Source organism: Callorhinus ursinus, unplaced genomic scaffold (assembly GCF_003265705.2).
Source record: "Callorhinus ursinus isolate GAN/ISIS: 27379988/994484 unplaced genomic scaffold, GSC_fseal_2.0 scaffold6, whole genome shotgun sequence".
In the NCBI taxonomy this organism is placed as follows: domain Eukaryota; kingdom Metazoa; phylum Chordata; class Mammalia; order Carnivora; family Otariidae; genus Callorhinus; species Callorhinus ursinus.
Window position 1 is genome coordinate 23,470,454 of NW_027397068.1, and position 13,452 is coordinate 23,483,905.

Genomic DNA, 13,452 nt, shown 5'->3' on the forward strand with positions numbered 1-13,452 from the left:
GGAGTAAGTCGGAGGGGGAGACGAACCATGAGAGACAATGGACTCTGAAAAACAAACTGAGGGTTCTAGAGGGGAGGGGAGTGGGGGAATGGGTTAGCCTGGTGATGGGTATTAAAGAGGGCACGTTCTGCATGGAGCGCTGGGTGTTATGCACAAACAATGAATCATGGTACACACATCAAAAACTAATGATGTAATGTATGGTGATTACATAACAATAAAAATTAAAAAAAAAAGAATTGCTACCGCAGAAAACAAATTTAATGAAATGTCCGACATTTCTGTTCATATTCACTTCTTCCTTTAGACACTCATTCTCCAGGACATATGAGATTACAAGAGGACTGTTTACTTTCCATCCCACTTTATCTGAATTGTAATAGTCTAAGCCTCAAGAGAAAATGAAACTCAGCCCCAATCACCAAATGGAAGTAAATAATAAATAGTCCAACTCCTGGTTCATGCCAACGCTAAATTTTACAAAGAAGATAGTCTGTCTTAGCTAAAGACATTTAAGTCTATGGAAACTAGGATAGATTTTGTGTTTGTTTTGTTTTGTTTTGTTTGTTTGTTTTAAGTTACCTGCACATTTGCATGTAGATGACAGTGGGCAAAAGAAGCAATAATCCTTCAAACCAAGAACCATTCATTAGTAATATGGAATCATCTGAGAAGATGCTGCCAGCGGGTAGGTAATTTTCATTTTCTATCTATATTAATCAAGATGGAGCTTGTCACGCAACAACAAATAATCAATCACTTCTCCTGCAATTCATTAAAGATCTGCTGGGAGTGGGGCCTGAGAGTTGGGGTTCACTGAGGATTGAAACAGTACAGATGGAGAGAATCATCACCATTATTCTATCGATTCTTCAATAGGTATTTACTGAATGCTTACTTTGATTCAGCTACCCTGCTAAGGAATGGTATAGAAATATCAAGGAGCTTCTCATTTCATCAGGTGATCCAATTTAGTTCACAATTGCTAATAGTAGTCTTTAAATTGTAAAGCTAAAAATAGACACTCAAAAATGATTCACTAAATAAGTGAAGGACTTTAAAAAATCTTATAATACTTATTGATGCTTCCTTATTACCTTAGTTTCCTGCTGTAGAACAAAAATAATCAAATTTCCTATGATGATTGCAACTTCCATAGATTGAAATTGTTAGATAAACAGGCAACTCATTAGCCATTAACAGAGCTCATGGAAACTCAAAATGTTTGGGAAAATTTAAATTTCTAATTCCATCAAAAATATGAAGAGCCACCTCCCTCAAAAGACAAAAATATCAGTCATGATTTTGAAAGGACTAGAGAAAATGGCATTTTAAGAAAAATTTACTTTTTACAAATAGTTCCTATAAAATATAGACCTCATTTTATTAATGTTCACAACAATACAATGCATAAAGAAGAATAAGATCTCAAACACATAAATTTGACAGAAAACTATTAAAATCTCTTTCAGTCTTACCAGATATATTGAATAAAACATAAAATGTAGCACATAATTATTCAACAGAAATACTCAAAAGATATGAATATGCAACAAAAAGCAATGAAGGTTTGCTTTTAAAGTAAATAAAGAATAAGAGAAGAAACATTTGATTACAGCACCAATAATTTATGCTACCAATTAACCTACAACTTTTAGATTGAACTTCCTCTACATGATTGACACAACTGGATTACAATTAATGGCTATTTATCTCATGGTTTAATATATAGTTGATCTTTGAACAACATAGGTTTGAACTGAGCAGGTCTATTTATACACAGATTTCTTTTCAATAAATACAGCACAGTACTGTAAATGTATTTTCTCTTCCTTATGATTTTCTTAATAGCATTTTCTTTTCTCTAGATTCTCTTATTGTAAGAGTACAGTCTATAATACATATAACATACAAAATATGGGTCAATTGTTTCTTTTATAGGTAAGGCTTCTGATCAATAGTAGGCTATTAGTGGTCAAGATTTTGGGGAGTCAAAAGTTTTATGCAAAGTTTTGATTGTACAGAGGTTGTCATCCAAACCCCAGCACTGTTCCAGGGTCACCTGTGTGTGTGTGTGTGTGTGTAATTTAGTCATGCCCTTAAATCAAAACAAAGGAGTATCTCATATTACAGAGTAACTTAGTTTGTAATCAAAAAATAAATTTAGAATTTATAAAATGCAATTGAGGAGATGAATTTTTAGACATCACTTTTGAAAGATTCTGAAATATTAACATGTTTGTTAAGAGTAATAAGAGCAGGCTTAATCCATTCCAACTTGTTTATAATTCTCTAACTTAATCAAGTTCTTTCATAATAAAGTTCTTTTGTCTTGGACTGTCATGCTTTCTCCTTTTCTGTCTAGCTGTACTCTATGCATTGTTTGAAAAGAAGATCATAATCTTTCCTAGAAAATCTTTCTTCACCCTTCTTGCTGACATATGCTACTTCCTGCACCTCAATAGCAGTATTACATTCTCATAGTATTTATCACTTCAGAGTGAATGTTGAATTGCATCTCTATTTTTCATGCTATAAATATTTGAAAGATAGAGGTAATTTCTACTTATTTATTTATGTTTTATTTATTTATTTTTACATTTAATTTTTAGTGCTTATCAAAGTGGCAGCCTAGCCTAAAGTTAGAAGATTGACATTCTTAACTAAATAATGAAAGTGTAATTTAGTCATGCCCTTGAATAGATGGATAAATAAATATTCCCCAGTTACTAGGCTTTAATTACTGGATAAAATGATAAATTAATGGTATTATAGAATTTATTAAGTATCTGTTCCACAACTGGAATGTGACCTCTTTAAAGACAAGGGCACTGTCTCATTTGTGCATATATTTTTATGGCTCAGGTAGGGTTATAATTAACAGAAATTAAATCATGCTAATTTCTAAATTAAAAAAGTATAAAGTTCACGAGTTTGCAGGAAGAGCTGGGTAACAAACTCTCATTAAAGGCAAGGAGCAGTTTAGCTCTGTGGATCTTACCAATAATGATGATGTGTGGGCTAAATGTGGACTTCCATAGCTCAAAAGTCAGTTTTTTTCCCCCTTTGAAAGGTCAGAAAAATTGTGAAGGATATTAAAGTGGACAAAAGCTTGTCGGTGGCATTGTTAGTGGAATATTAGGTATTGTCTAGTATACCCTTTGAGTTAATCAGACTATAAATTTATCTTTGCTTTTTATTGTCTGAGTTATTTCACAACTTTGTAAATTAAATAAAATTGGCAGTAATGAAAATTATTTTTGTCAATAGAGATGTAAATTCATTTTGTCCAATGGAGATAAAATTTATTTTTGTCCTGTAGATATTGGTCAGTTTTGTGTCTATTAGTTAATTGATTTAACATTCCTAATTACCTATATCTATGTCTGCTCTTTGGATTGGCCTTTGGGAACTATTGTTAGCTTTATTCCCCTCCTTTAAAAAATGTCACTCGATTCCTGATTAATTAATGAGTTAAATAAAAATTTTTGATATCTGAAAAAAAAAGAACATATGGGCTATATTCTAGGATGTGCCACTAAATGATTTTGACCCTTGCTTTACTGCAGGTCACTTAACAAAAGTTTAATTCTCCTTATAAAAAATAAGCCTGTCAGGGTGAGTAGGAAGACAGGGTAGTGAACACAGGGGACAAGCAGTTCCACAAAAATTAAATGATTATCAGAAGGGAAGAAGATAGAGATTTTCAAATAAATGTGATTGCTATCAGAATCCACATATTGGCTTTTTGGTTCACAGATCCACACTTTATTTAGAATTCTAAAAATGTGAAATGTGAACGTAATACCCTCTAGGCATAACCAAAAACCTTTCCCAAGTAGGACAGAAAAGAAGCTATCTAGTACAGGAGTTATCCATGTTTCCCTTAGTGGTATTATGGCCTTGTGTCTATATTCTAATACTTTGAAATGAATAGTGAATTTAATAATTACTACTAGAGATACATGCTAGTGTGAGGTCAGGAAATAGAAAAAAATGTATTTTTGTCAAATGGAACATTGATGATAAACCATAGATACAGAGACATAATTTTCATCATGTTGAGAAAGTAGCATGTAGCCGAGATTTATGACTTTCCTCCTCCATGCCTATTCCATATTCATTTTGTTTTGGCCTACTACTCAGGTCACTGGTGTTATGCTTTTGTGAGTTTTGCCTTTCCATGATTTGTACATATCTGAGATTTCAGAATCCTTCCTCTATAGAACTGCAGTTACCTTCAATTAAACTTTACTACTTTGCTAATATCCATTGGAGTTTCCCTGGATTTTCATCAGTACCCTTTCTGGTCCCCAGTGTGTAGTTTAAATTTTGATTGTCCTTAACATTTAGTTAGTTACTACAGAAAACAATAGAATCCCTTTTGGTCATGTCCAGAAAGTCCACATGGTATTCCTAGATTCCACCTTAATGGACTAATTAAAGATCACAGGGTATATTCATTCTTTGACTATCTAAATATAGAATCAGGGTTTGGCAAACTTTTTCTGTAAATATCCAGATAGTAAATATGCTAGGCTTTGCAGGCCAAGTAGTCTCTGTCATAACCACTTAACACTGTTGTAGTGGGACAAAAAGCAGTCAATATGTAAATGAAAGAGGGTGGCTGTGTTCCAATAAAATTTTATTTATAAAAAGGGCGGATGGCTGGATTTGGCCCTGGAGATATAGTTTGCTGATCCATGATTTAAATCAACAGAGATAAAACAGAGAAGAAACAAAATATCGAGTGGTCATTAGGTATATCCATTATTGGTGCCAACCTCAACTATACCCTTAGTTTCTCAAGATCTCACATCCCAGCTGGCTGGGAAAACACAACCATACATTGATCTTTGGTTCAACTCCTAAACTGCATCCTACCGGACTGCATCCTAAACTCACAAAGGATCATATCCAAATGGGCAATTTCTGTTCTATAAGGCTAGCTACTTTGGATGAGAGCACTTGATGGTATCCATGTCTTCTTCATTGATTTATTATTTCAATTACTTTCATTTAACTGGATATCTAAGTCAAAAGCAATGTTATATAAAATATGAGAACATTACCTTCTAATAAGCTTGAAGTCATTTCTGAGGAAAAGCAGACTGAGGATGCAAATCTAAACAGAAAATAAGTTTCTGTACCAGTATGGACCAATAATTTCTTCCTCTATTTCCAATGTTTGTCTGTAATTCCCTTTTTTTTCAGTCATTGTTTTTTCATTTTATAACTGCCCTTCCCCAAAGGCAGTGCTTTTGTCAGTCTTACCAATCAGTTGACTCCACATTCACTCTCACAATGATGGATCCTCTCAGGCTTGCCCATCAAGGAATCACATTTTCCTGGATAGAATTTTACTCAGAGATAGAAACATGACACAAACAAGAAAACCCAGCCATAAGAAACCAATGGCATGGTAGAAAGACCTTCTCAGTGATCTTCAACTTTAAATACTATGTAAGCTGCCACTGACCATTTTTAATTCTATCTAAAGAAGAGATGACTGAGAATGAAATCAATAAAGAACTGTGAAATATAAAAAATATATATAAATATCTGATGACATTGCATGAGCACCTGGAATTGGATATTCTTAACATTAGGTTTATCCACGGAATTTTCAGTATCATGAGCTGATAAATTCTATTTTGTGTATATGTAATTGTGAGTTGTAACTAAAGAGTTCTGCCTAAAATAGAGCCCATTATAAATATTACTCCAACAGATAACTGGCTAGTCTTTCCCTGGTGAGGTAACATACTGAAACTTGAGGCAAAAATGCTTTCACAGGCAAATCGAGCATTCAGTAGTGGTGGCAGCAGGTTAGAGTCATAAAGGGACTCCACATTATTAAACTCATGCATGATCTCTGTCCTTGACACATTGATGGTTTTGTTTGTGAGCTCCCAAAATAATCATTGGATATTGTTGGAAGATGGATGCTTGAAATATACAGAATTGATTACTGTGCATTCTGATTATAAAGAAGCCTTTCTGCAATGGAAGACTTCTGTGACATTCACATAAGAAATGATATCTTCTGGATTTGGGGTAATTGGAGAGGTTCTCCAACAAAAACTTCCTCAATATTCCTTTTCAAGAATCCTCCAATTTTTCTTCTTAATAATCTTTGCCAACTTAACCAGAGCATTGGAACTGAGCAAAAATCAGTAGAGGTGCATTTTAACCTCAATCTCTTTCTCTTCCTGGGTGAATTTGAAAACTAGATTCACTGCCTACAGGGTTGAATTCTGGGGAAGTTTTCTTTCTCTGTGGTCTTTCAGTGCCAATACTGAGTGGGTATTAATGTCACAATGATACACTTCTTTCTGTTACCTACAAATTATTTACAGATTTTTATATATCAGATTTTGGGCTTTTAATTTTTGTATGCTGTGTGTATACATCAACTGGTTTATAGGGAATAACCATGAAGTAATATATATATATATATATATATATATATATATATATATAAACAATAACTGTGTGAATCATCAAAGGCTATATCTCATCCTTAGTGGTGAAGTACTAAAAGTAGAGTAATTTTTCCTTCAGTTTACAAGCACTATTTTATCCCTAGATATTTGGACTCTCAGATCCCTCATTGGTGTGACAAACTGTGTTTTGGTGAAATATCTCTTCTGCCATCTGTTACACGTGAAACTTTTTTTTAAGATTTTATTATTTATTTATTTTAGAGAGGGAGAGCATGAGCACAAGCAGGGGGAGGAGCAGAGGGAGAGGGACAAGCAGACTCCTAGCTGAGTGCAGAGCCCAATGCAGGGCTCGATCTCACGACTCTGAGACTATGACCTGAGCCAAAACCAAGAATCTACTTCCTGGCTGACTGAGCCACCCAGGTGCCCCCAGTTACACAAGAATCTTAACAAGACATTTAGGGTCCTTGCTACTTCATGCTGTCCAGATTTCTTGTCCCAACATAACCAAAAGCCTTATATAAGTTTAAAGGGAAAAGGTTGAAGTTAGACTCCTTTTGAGGGAAAATGGTAGTCATACTACTGTTCTTAGTGAAAGCTGCTTGATTTCATAAATCTAATTAGCATGGAGAAAAGTCACTTGATGTACATAGCTGCACATCGGTGCCAAACTTGTATTAATTTATTCTAGCAAACATATATCTAGAATAGCAGCTTCAATTAAGTTAACCATCCAATTAGATACATAATAACACTATGTCATTTTATAAGACCCTTCAGCATTTCTTTTTTGTACAATATCAATTGAAAACTTGATTTCAAACACTTGATTGTGGCTCTGCTCTCTGCTGTTTCCCCAGGGATTCAACTTTGCTTTTGATGCACTATTTGGCAAGGAAGTATGGTGGGTGAAACAGCTTTCAGTTGGGTCTTCTACAGTGATAGTTCTTACTTTATAGGTTAGAAAGGCATAGTGGGAATTGTTCCTGTTGCTGAGGATAGCAATTCTAATCTTAGATTCAGGAACTAGGGAAATAACTGCATGATGAGTTCTGGGACCCAGTGAACCTACTGTGAAGTCAATTCAGATAAAAATACATTAATCACCTACATGCCTGGGCCTCACTCTGAATACTGGACTATGCTGCTGGGTCCTCAGAGATTGAACCCACATAAAGAGAGATCTAGTAGTCTATAAAAAGTTGGAGATTTCTCTTTTCACAGTAAATGAGCATGGATATCATTAAAGGAGACCAGGAGAATCTATTCTATGAACTTGGGGGATTATAACAGGGACTTTGCCTTCCTTTCATTCAAAATGCCAACCTTCCATAAACTGATAGTTCTAGAAATTGGGTGAGGTCAGGACCACTGAATATGAAACTGTACTTGTTAACATTAGGATGGAGAATAATGCTAGATTTTGTTCATTGGACTTGATAAGTAGTTGTTTAAGTTTTCATTGTATATATTAAACAATGCTTTTGGGAGTTGCCTACCAATATTATTTCTCAGAAACTTATGATTCATTAACTTCAGACAGAGATCTCCTTGGGTGAGACCCATGATACTTGAATCTGTAGTTCCAGGGATAATAAGCAAATGAACATCACCTATTAGAAATGCAAGATCTCAGAAATGCATCAGAAATGTAGACCTATTCACTCTGAATCTACATTTTAACATTATACACTGGTGATTCATTTGCCTACTAAACAATGAGAAGCATTGGATTAGACTATTACATTTGAGCTAATTTCTATGCCACCTTGATGCTCATTTTGATAAATAGTCCTAGTTTTTGGTGGCATTTGATCATTTGGTTAATTGACTTGAGCTTCACTTATCCTTGTTGATATTAATGATACCATTTCATTTGCTGCTCTTCCAACTAGCACTCCAAATCCAGTAAAATCATACAAAAGTGATTGTTGTTAAAAGATCCTAGTATTTCATGGGGCACCTGGGTGGCTCAGTCGGCTAAGTGTGTGCCTTCGGCTCAGGTCATGATCCCAGGGTCCTGGGATCGAGCCTTGCGTCAGGCTCCCTGCTCAGCAGAGAGCCTGCTTCTCCTTCTGCCTGCAGCTCTGCCTACTTGTGCTCTCTCTCTCACGCTCTCTCTGTCAAATAAATAAATAAAATCTTAAAAAAAAAGAAAGAAAAGGATCCTAGTGTTTCATAGAGAACAAACCAATGGTTACCAGAGGGGAGATGGGTGAGGGGATGGGTGAAATAAGTGAAGGGGATTAAGAGCACACTTATCATGATGAGCACTGAGTAATTCATAGAATTGTAGAATCACTATATTATACACCTGAAACTAACATAACACTGTATGTTAACTATACTGGAATTAAAATAAAAAACTTAAAAAAGAGATCTTAGTATTTCATGTCATGAATGAAGGCAAATTACTAGAACTGTGTGGAAGGGTTTACAAGGGAGTGAGTGAATGGAAGTTCTTACTGAAATGATATTCTTTCTTCTCTGTATTGTACCAGTGGTTTTCTGGCCTCTCATGAAAGGCCAGAATTTGGTTCAGATTTATATATGTTCCATTTAAGTAAACTTATGTTTATTTTTTTTTTTTTGGCCAAGCATCTTAAAATCAACTCCCTCAATTATTTCCCAAAGTCCATTGATTTAATTTGCAAGTCTTTGGAATTCTATGAGTGTAACTCCTCTCTTCTTACATTAATTTCACATTAACCTGGCTGAGTGGTAACCTGGCTAGGTTGAGTTTGTATTCTGATTAACAATCTAAAACAGTAATGTGTAGGACAAAGAAACTTTTTTTTTTTTAACTTTCTGCTGTAGAGAAGGAGAAGTTTTTTTTAAAAGCAGACATATAAGAAAACGTTTCAAAGATACTGGAAGTCTCGGGGTGCCTGATGGCTCAGTTGTTAAGTGTCTGCCTTCACCTCAGGTCATGATCCCAGGGTCCTGGGATCAAGCCCTGCATCAAGGCTCCCTGCTCAGCAGGAAACCTGTTTCTCCCTCTCCCACTCTCCCTGCTTGTGTTCCCTCTCTCGCTGTGTCTCTCTCTCTCTGTCAAATAAATAAATTAAATTTAAAAAAAGATACTGGAAGTCTCAGTCTAGTATTTTTTCAGTTCCCTCAATACTTTCAGATGTGGTTATTCTAATTGTTGGATATACATTATTTTCTTATCAATATATTTACTGTCACATAAGGCAAAGTCATGCATTCAACGTACTGTTATAATGCAGTATCACAAATTAAATTTCTGAGCTTAGTTTTCAGCACTCAGACAAAGAGTAAATTTTATCTTGTCCAGGTCAAGAAAGATCTTGCATATCATTTGTATTATGATGAATTTTGAAATGAGAATTTTATTCCCATACTTTAAATTATCAGTGCTACTTGAGGTAGTTTTCCTAATCTCCAGTGCTTGCATTCTTCATTTCCTGTAAATTTGTTTATGGCAGCAACTACTTACTTCCGGATAGTTATTATACTTGGTGGGCACTTGAATGTCCATAGTTGATAACTATACCCTCTGTTTCATTAATGCATTCATTGTCCTGATAATATTCAGATTTATTCAATTCTTTCATTCAACAAATATTTTTGGGACGCAAACCATGTCCTAGGTACTACTGTATGCACAATAGAATTTATTAGTAGACAGATTCTTTTTGTTAGAGGGAAAGAGTCACAAGGAACAGAAACTATAATTAAATAAGTGCATTAATGAAAATTGGAGTACCAACATTTTAGCAAGTTTGAAAACTTGCTAAAATGTTTCATTAATTTCCAATAGTACACTATTGGAGTACCACAGGGTACAAAGGGTAAAGTACACAACAAAGTCAGAGGAGGGGCAAGAACTCAGAGAACTGGAAGAAATCCCAGCAATGAGAGACAAAAATTATTCGCTGTGGGGGCTGTTGTTTGATAATTCAGCAATATCTACTTTTGTTGTTGTGTTCTTCTGCTCAGGAGAAGTAATACTTACTTAATATATAAAAATGATTGGTTAGGGCGCCTGGGTGGCTCAGTTGGTTAAGTGACTGCCTTCGGCTCAGGTCATGATCCTGGAGTCCCGGGATCGAGTCCCACATCAGGCTCCCTGCTCAGCAGGGAGTCTGCTTCTCCCTCTGACCCTCTTCCGTCTCGTGCTCTCTCTCTCTCATTCTCTCTCTCTCAAATAAATAAATAAAATCTTAAAAAAAAAAGAATTTGTGGCTAGGGTTTTTTTTTTAATTCATTCTAGCCCATCCACATAATTCAGAGTTTATAACAAGGTACCTTAAAAAGAAAAACAATGCAATCATTTCTTTAAATATTTGGTTTCAATCATTCGGTTCTCTTATTTTCCCATCATAAGACTCAGAGAAAACAATGAGGGATTCATTACCTCTGGCTCTATTCATCATAAATATAGGAATTTGTACTATGCATATATGAGTATTTTTGGTCACTTTTATGTTGTTATTTTGAGATAAAATAAGTTATTTTGAGATAAAATAATAAAATTTAACTTTTAAAAGAAGGGAAAAACATCATAAAATTCCAGTAAGAGAAAATTCCCAGGCATAGGTTAACGATTATATCAATATTTTCAATCTATTTCTCCATAAAAACAAATTTAAGAAGTTTTTAATTTCTATTCATAAATTCAGAAAGATTTTTCTTTTCATCATAAATTATTTCAAAGAAAATGAAAAATCAAAATATAGTATGACAGATGCAAAATATACTCCTCACTAAAATGAGTTATTTGTATATATTTGCTTTCTTTCTTTCAATATCTTTAAGTAATTAAATAACACTTTTTTTTGAGAGAGAGAGAGAGAAAAAGCATGTGAGTGTGAGTGCCGGGGGGAGTAGGGGAGTGCAGAGGGACAGGGAGAGAGATAATCCCAAACAAGACTCCTAGCTCAACATGGAGCCCGACAAGGGACAAGGGGCTCCATCTCACAACCTTCAGATCATGACCTGACCCAAAACCAAGAGTCAGAGGTCCCACCAATCGACCCACTCAGGCACCCCAAATAACACAAATATTAATGAAACTGTGCCACCCTCCGGTTCTACTTATCCCTTACCCTCCCAAGAGATTATCATTATCTGAAATTGCCGTATATCCACCCTATGAATGCTTGTGTTATTATATGTGTTTTAATCCATATAAAAATATATTATCATATAGTACATCTTTACACATTAAATAATTTCCATCAAATGTAACATTATGTTCTGCTATTACTTTTAAGAAATTATATTTGTAGGATTTATCCATTTATATACATGCACACCTATAATATTCACTGTGTTGTACAGTATCCCATCTTAGAGATAAATTACAGACTTATTATGTTACTGAAGAATAGGTTTTTTAAAACATGTGTTATTTTTATAGTTAGTGCTTCACAGAACACCTTACTTACAATTTTATCATATGTACAGTGGTTCCTCTAGAACAGAACCAACAATGGAATTGTTGTGGCAAGGCTTGGGCATCAGACTTCTTCAGGAGCATCATCATGTTTTTCCCCAAAATGTAATGAAATTTTTAATTATATTTTTGCCATGACATAATTATATCATTATATACAAATTAAATATATAAATTATGTATATAATTTATAATTATTTTACTGATAAACATTTTTAGGTTTATTTATGTTACTCAAGTTTTGCAGCTTTCTCCTAGATTTATTCTGAGAATTAATATTTGGCACTATTTAAGTGTTTTCAAACTTGCTAAAATGTTCTCTTTTTAGAACTGTTAATAGTTATCTTGTATATTATTTTTAATTTCCAACACATACTATCTTATTATTTATAAACTATAGCAGTCTTATTTCCAATATTTATAACTTATTTTTCTTACTTTACAGTATTAATTAGGAATTCCTGTATAGCATGGTAATAATACTATGCTCTATATCAGAAAGTTGCTAAGAAAGTACATCTTTAAAGGCTCATCACAATATAACAACAACAGATTTATAACTATATGTGGTGATGGATGTTAACTAAACTTATTATGGTGATCATTTTGCAAATATACAGATGCTGAATCATTGGGTCATACACCTAAAACTAATACAATGTTCTATGTCAGTTATATCTTAATTTTTAAAAAGTTAAATAAGTAAAAGAAAAAAAAGAATATCTGTATAATTTAAAGAGAAGTGGCAATCATTGATATCTTTGAGTCATTCTCAATCTTGGAGGTAAACTTTTCAATTCTTTTTTTTTTAATTTTTTATTGTTATGTTAATCACCATATATTACATCATTTGTTTTGGTGTAGTGTTCCATGATTCATTGTTTGTTCATAACACCCAGTGCTCCATGCAGAATGTGCCCTCTTTAATACCCATCACCAGGCTAACCCATCCCCCTACCCTCCTCCCCTCTAGAACACTCAGTTTGTTTTTCAGAGTCCATCATCTCTCCTGGTTCCTCTCCCCTCTGACTTATTCCCCTTCATTCTTCCTCTCCTGCTATCTTCTTCTTTTTCTTTCTTCTTAAAATATGTTGCGTTATTTGTTTCAGAAGTACAGATCTGTGATTCAACAGTCTTTCACAATTCACAGCGCTCACCGCAGCACATACCCTCCCCAATGTCTATCACCCAGCCACCCCATCCCTCCCACCCCCAACCACTCCAGTAACACTCAGTTTGTTCCTGAGATTAAGAATTCCTCATATCAGTGAGGTCATATGATACATGTCTTCCTCTGATTGACTTATTTCACTCAGCATAACAGCCTCCAGTTCCATCCACGTCGTTGCAAATGGCAAGATCTCATTCCTTTTGATGGCTGCATAATATTCCATTGTGTATATATACCACTTCTTCTTTATCCATTCATCTGTCGATGGGCATCTTGGCTCTTTCCACAGTTTGGCTACTGTGGACATTGCTGCTATAAACATTGGGGTGCACATACCCCTTCGGGTCCCTACATTTGTATCTTTGGGGTAAATACCCAGTACGGCAATTGCTGGATCGTATGGTAGCTCTATT